Source organism: Aedes albopictus, chromosome 2 (assembly GCF_035046485.1).
Source record: "Aedes albopictus strain Foshan chromosome 2, AalbF5, whole genome shotgun sequence".
Taxonomy (NCBI): Eukaryota; Metazoa; Arthropoda; class Insecta; order Diptera; family Culicidae; genus Aedes; species Aedes albopictus.
The window spans coordinates 467,553,897-467,560,868 of NC_085137.1; positions in this window are offsets into that span (position 1 = coordinate 467,553,897).

The window sequence follows — 6,972 nt, forward strand, 5'->3', positions numbered from 1 at the left end:
AACAAATGAGTTCGTGGGAAGTTATCAAGCCGGCTTCATTGACGGCCGGTCGACAACGGACCAGATTTTTACCGTACGGCAAATGCTCCAGAAATGCCGTGAATACCAGGTCCCAACGCATCACCTGTTCATCGACTTCAAAGCGGCATACGACAGTATCGACCGCGCAGAGCGATGGAGAATCATGGACGAAAACGGCTTTCCTGGGAAGCTGACTAGACTGATTAAAGCAACGATGGACGGTGTGCAGAACTGCGTAAGGGTTTCGGGTGAATTATCCAGTTCATTCGTATCTCGCCGGGGACTGCGACAAGGTGACGGACCCTCATGTCTACTCTTCAACATCGCTCTGGAAGGTGTGATGCGACGAGCCGGGCTCAACAGCCGGGGTACGATTTTCACAAAATCCGGTCAATTTGTGTGCTTTGCGGACGACATTTGGGACGGTGGCAGAACTGTACACCCGCCTGAAACGCGAAGCAGCAAAGGTCGGACTGATGGTGAATGCCTCAAAAACAAAGTACACGCTGGTAGGCGGAACCGAACACGATCGTATCCGTCTGGGTAGTAATGTTACGATAGACGGGGATACTTTCGAGGTGGTGGAGGAATTCGTCTACCTCGGATCCTTACTGACGGCTGACAACAACGTGAGTCGGAAATTCGGAGGCGCATCATCAGTGGAAGTCGGGCCTACTACGGGCTCCAGAAGAAACTGCGGTCGAAAAAGATTCACCCACGCATCAAATGCACCATGTAGGGTAAACAGGTATAATATGCCCCCCTAAGCAGAAATGGCAATATATCTAAAATTGACGCCTTATTCCATCTATTACCCACTGCAAATCGTTGTTTCTAAAGTCAGTGAAATGTTGCATGAGAACTTTACCTCTGGAGGGGCTGCTATGGAAGCTTTGGAACGTTTTCCGAAAACGTCCCAAAATTTACCTTAGCAAAACAAACGGGGCAATACGCCCCATCAAAAGAAAAACGTCCAGCCCCGTGATAAAACTGTACCAGGGAATAATTCTACCACATGCTTATCCTAGGAGGGCCTTTTAACAAGTGTTTAACTTCATAAAAGTTGCAAAATAACATAAGCGAACAGAACTAGCTTCGTTTACAATGAAGCCAGCTTGCAAGAGGTAAAATATTACGCCAAAAGCCTCGATTTCAGACTTTTTGATATTTTTATTGCTTTTCTATACCAATCAACTAACGGATCAGCTTGATGGCAATTAATCAACAATATTTAAGATTTCCAATCGATCCCGCATGCAAAAAGCGCTTGAATCGCTAGAAAATGAAGGGGGGCGTTTTGCCCCAGTGGGGCGTATTATACCCTTTTACCCTACAAAACGCTAATAAGACCGGTGATCCTCTACGGGCACGAGACATGTACCATGCTCGAGGAGGACCTGCAAGCACTCGGAGTTTTCGAGCGACGCGTGCAAAGAACGATCTTCGGCGGTGTGCAGGAGAACGGTATGTGGCGGAGAAGGATGAACCACGAGCTCGCTGCACTTTACGGCGAACCCAGCATCCAGAAGGTGGCCAAAGCCGGAAGGATACGGTGGGCAGGGCATGTTGCAAGAATGCCGGACAACAACCCTGCAAAGCTGGTGTTTGCAACTGATCCGGTTGGCACAAGAAGGCGTGGAGCGTAGAGAGCACGATGGGCGGACCAGGTGGAGCGTGACTTGGCGAGCATCGGGCGCGACCGAGGATGGCGAGCGGCAGCCACGAACCGTGTATTATGGAGAAATATTGTTGATTCAGTTTTATCTTGAATTGATGTAATACTAAATAAATGAATGAAATGAATGCATATGAACATTTTTATATTTCACCGAAACAAATAATATTTCGCTCAGTACAGTGGTAGACATTCGTTCTGTCATACCTTTTTTCATTTTGTTAAAAACGTGAAATTCTTTTTGTACAGGGAACAGTTCCTATGTACGATGTTCATACCAATTGGTGCAACGAATCTATATGCGAGGTAAAATGTGTAGTTTGGAAATTTCGATGAAAGCTCGGAGATTTTGACGTTTTGCAAAAATTCAAAAAAATGCACTCCGGGATGCCAATATTGACTTGACAGTAATCTCATTATCACAGCTCCATGCAGTACATAATATATCTCGTAGATTCTGCGGTTAATCATTCATAAAAAAATGATAAAAAACGTGAAAACTTGAAATCTCTAGCTCTGACGAAAACTTAGAGGTATTCTCTTATTTCATCTGAAAATTTTAAGAATTCGCCATAAATTGATGAAAACTGGCATGACATTTTAAAAAATCAACAAAAAATTTGCATTTCTGTAGAAAATACTGAAACCTTGAAAAAAAGTCTACATTTTATAAGGACGGCATGCGTGTAACTACAGCCCATTTGGCCCCTTAGTTCCAATGTCGTATGCGCTTGTTCTGTAATACATCCAGCGTGCAGGACTTCGGAGCTGGGGGCCAAACCGCTGTAATTACGCACATGAAGGACGCCATAATGTGGACTTTCTAGATATCTCTTGACAGCCCGCAACACTGCCAAAAACCTAAATCTAACCGGAAATTGATAAAAAAAAAACAGAAATAGACGAAATATGACGAAATTTCAGAAATTTCTCTGAAAATTTCAAATTCCAGTAATAGTTCTAAATCCAGAATCTGTTCAGTGATAAAAAAAAAACATTTTATTTCACCAGTAATTATGATTTTTTCACGTATATCATGAGCGAGCTTATTTTCTAAACTTTGTACATCCCAGAAATATTAATATTAAAGTGATCCTACTGTGCAGTCTAACGGAGAAGCGGATATTGAAAAAATAACTTCTGAGTTTTTGCGAGGAAATTTCGATATAAAGCAGAACATTTGGAAATCCCCACATAAGTTGTAAGTTTAAACTGGAACAATCAGAGGAAAATTTCAAAATTCTGACAATTATCAGTTCCATAAAAACAGGGAAAAAAACATTTCAAAAAGAAAAAATATAGATTCTTTGCAACAATTTGAACAATCAATTTGAAACAATCAATCAAACAATTTCGGAATCCTAACGGAAATTATACCAACAACATAAAAAATCACTGAACTCATAACAACACACCTAAGATTCGTCCGGAAAATTTACGAAAATTTTGAAATTAGAATATATATTTTCTAAATTTCTTAAATTGCAGTCAATATCTTGCTTGACGTTCCAAACAACTGACAAAAAATCTTGATTCTTTGTCAAGAATGTAAAAATAGTCGTTAAAAATATCATGAATCCGTCAAAAATTCGAAAAATCTAACAAGTTTCTAAATATTAAAAAATAAACGAAAATTTCACGAAAAACACTGAAAAGTTACGTTACTCAGTCGAGAATTTTGTTAAATTCGCGGAAATCCCAAATTTAAATGAAAGCGGCGCAAAGCGGTTTTTTGAGTAAAACTTTCAGCCATTGTTTTGTTGAAGAGGCAAAAATGGAGAATACAACAACATGGTGATCTTTATTTTGGCCCAAATAACAGCAAATTAGGCAGTAAAGCATAATACGTTCTCTGTTTGTATCATGCCATTGCAAGAACGGAGGATTCATTGTTTCACCAAGCTAAAATTCACCTCGTACTTCAAATTTTGAACTTTACCAAACGGACCCTGTTCCTGAATTCTGACAAGAGCCTTGAGAGAACATTATAGAGAATTTTAAGATTTCGTTGGAAATGCTGAAATTTCTACGTTGAGCAATGTTTATAAAAATCACTGAAAATTTTCACCTCTAAGTTTTGGAAAAATATGAGTGAATTTCTCGATTTTTGCTAAGGTTAACCAAACCGGGTGGAAATTTCAACGTTTGATTTCTTTTACATTCATGCGCACAACAAAAACACGTATTGGATAAACGAATTGAGATTTGAACTATTAAAAGAAATCTACTTGCTCCGATAGGTCTGTAGCTTAGAGAACAGAAGCGTCCGTCTAGCGAATTGTGGGTCGTGGGTTCGATTCCCACCGGAGCATGTGGATTTATTTTCATAATCCCCTGAGTGAAGCATTAGCTTTATGTTAAAATACACGTTAATAAAAATGAAAGCAATCAAACGTTGTAAAAACATTTTTTAAATTACTTAAGACAAAAGTCCTCTCGAGTATTCCAAAATTCCATCCAAAAAATATATAAAAATATATTCAAAAATCGTCAAATGTACTTCCGACGAGACTTTAAAATTTCCAAGAGAAAACAAGGAATTTATAAGAAATACAAATATACTTAAATACTGAAATTTCAACAAAAATCATAAGTTTGACGAAGATTTAAAAAAATATCCTTAGATTTTACTGACAAATTCTTACATTTCAAAACGCCGATAGCAATCCAAAAAATTAAAACCTTCCTCAGAAATATTAACATTCCTTTTAAAATTCTGAAGTTTCGGAAGAATAATTCTTCAGTTATGTTGCATAATTAATATGCGATCTCAAGATTCTTGTGAAAATTTTGAAAATTCAGCGAATATTCATAGCAAATATTCACACATCAGGCTGAACATTTCAAAATTACACCGAAATGTTGAGAAATGCTGTCGATGAGTAATAAAATTTGGTTCTAAAATTCATAAATTTTGTGATAAATTCCATAATTTTTCCAAATTCCAAAAAAAAATTTAAAAAAACGCTCCAAAAACCCAAAGTTTTGATTTTCTTTGAAGATTCTGAGGATCCTACCTTAACACCACAAAAATTCAGTTAAAACTCTTGGAAGTTCACCGATGGCGTCGAAAATTTCGCCTTTAATTCCTAAAATCCGTGACAATCCTGGAATATTGAGATTTAATAAAATATCGAAACATCAGAGAAACATTTTAGGACTCCACAGAAATAGTCAAGTGATTTTGCATTAGAAAAATGAACATCCATCGAATATTCCATGGCCTGAGACTTTTCCAAAGGAAAATTCAAAAACTTACTATGGGGTCATCCTCGTCGCCAGCTGTACTTGGCATGGATACTCAATGAGTATTACTCATGGATAAATGAATAAAAAAATTGAGAAAAATTCAGGGTCGCCTATTTTTCCGGAAAACTCGGGTAGAAATTTCTTGTTTTCCCCTGACACTACTTACTTTGAAAAATCATAGCTCAAAAACAAAGCATCGTAGAAACGAAGTTTTTTTAAGGAAATGAAAAAAATGAAATTTTCTCAGAAATCTAAAAAAAATGAACTGGACACAATTTTCTACAAAATTTTCCACAATTGAGTAAATTCGTAGAGAAAAGCCGAAAAATCTATACCCGAACTCATGGAAAATGTTCAAACATATATTTTTGAGAAGATTTTCTCATAAGCTTTAATTGCTGAAATTTTTGGAATGCATTTTTTATTCGTTTTTGAGTTATGGCCAATTTTGTTCAAAAATGTCCAAATGTGCCACACAAACTTTTTTTTTTTGAAGAATCATAACTCAAGAACCATGCTTCGTAGAAACAAAGTTTTTTAATGAAAATGAAAGCAAAGTTTCTCAGGAATCCAAAAAATTATATGAAGTGGAAAAAGTTTTCCACCGTTGAGAAAATTCATAAAGAAAAACCAGAAAAACTATGCCTGAATTCGTGGAAAAATTTCGAAAAAAATATTTTTGAGAAGGTTATTTCATAAGCTTGGATTGCTGTGTGAATGCACTTCTTTCGTTCCTGAAATATGACCAATTTTGTTGAAAAATGACCATGTAAGCCTATATTATATGGTCATTTTCCACAAAACTGGCCATAACTCAGGAACGAAAAAAGTGCATTCCAAACATTACAGCAATCCAAGCTTATGAAATAACCTTCTCAAAAATATTTTTTCGAAATTTTTGTCGGGTTTGGTCATAGTTTTTCCAGCTTTTCTTTCAAATTTTCTCAACAGTGGACAATTTCGTGGAAAACTTTTTCGACTTATTTTTTTTATATTTATATTTGCTTACATTTTCATCAAAATACTTTGTTTCTGCGATGCTTCGTTCTAGAGTTATGATTTTTCAAAAAAAAAAAAAGGCTTATATGGAACATTTGGACATTTTCAACAACATTGGCCATAACTGAAAAAAGAAAAAAGTGCATTCCACAACTTTCAGCGAATAAAGCTTATGGAATAACCTTCTCAAAAATATGTTTTTGAAAATTTTCCATGAGTTCGGGCATAGTTTTTCGGCTTTTCTTTACAAATCTTCTCAACTGTGAAAAATTTTGTGGAAAACTTTATCCAGCTCATATTTATTTTTAGATTTCTGAGAAAATTTGCTTTCATTTTCTAAAAAAAAACTTTGTTTCTACGATGCTTCGTTCTTGAGTTATGATTTTTCAAATTAAGTAGTGTCAGGGGAAAACCCACCTGAGTTTTTGAGAAAATAGGCGACCCTGAATTTTTCTCAATTTTTTTTTCGTTCATAAATCTATGAGCTTTGTCTGTGGAAAAAGTTTCATGAAAATCTGAGACCCTTTCGCCCAAACCCGTACGGTAATAAAAAAATCCCCCATTGTAACTTATACATTATGTTATAAGAAGTTTTATTTACACACAAAATAAAAAGCACAAGCAAAATACAATAATTCCATTGCTTTCTCTATAAACAAATTAGTATCTAATGGTGGTTTGTGAGGTTTGTCATATACAGGAAACTGGTTTCACTCCGGCACCAGAAAGTTACAAGCTTAGAGCTACCCTGCGAACAAACTACTAAGACGAGTCATACCGGATTATCCATCGATCATGTTACATTTTTAATGCATTGGAACTCCCCAAATTACGAGCACTGTGCACCTGGATGCTTTATTTACGCAAGAAACTTGCATCTCTGTTCCGGTTTGTGGGAAGATTTTGACCATATTTGCTTGAAGATAGATAGCATATCTTGAAGTTCATGTCAGCACCGAAAAAAAATTGGCATCTTTCAGCTACTGAAAAAAAAAAAAAACAAAATTCTACCAACTTTTTGACAAAAG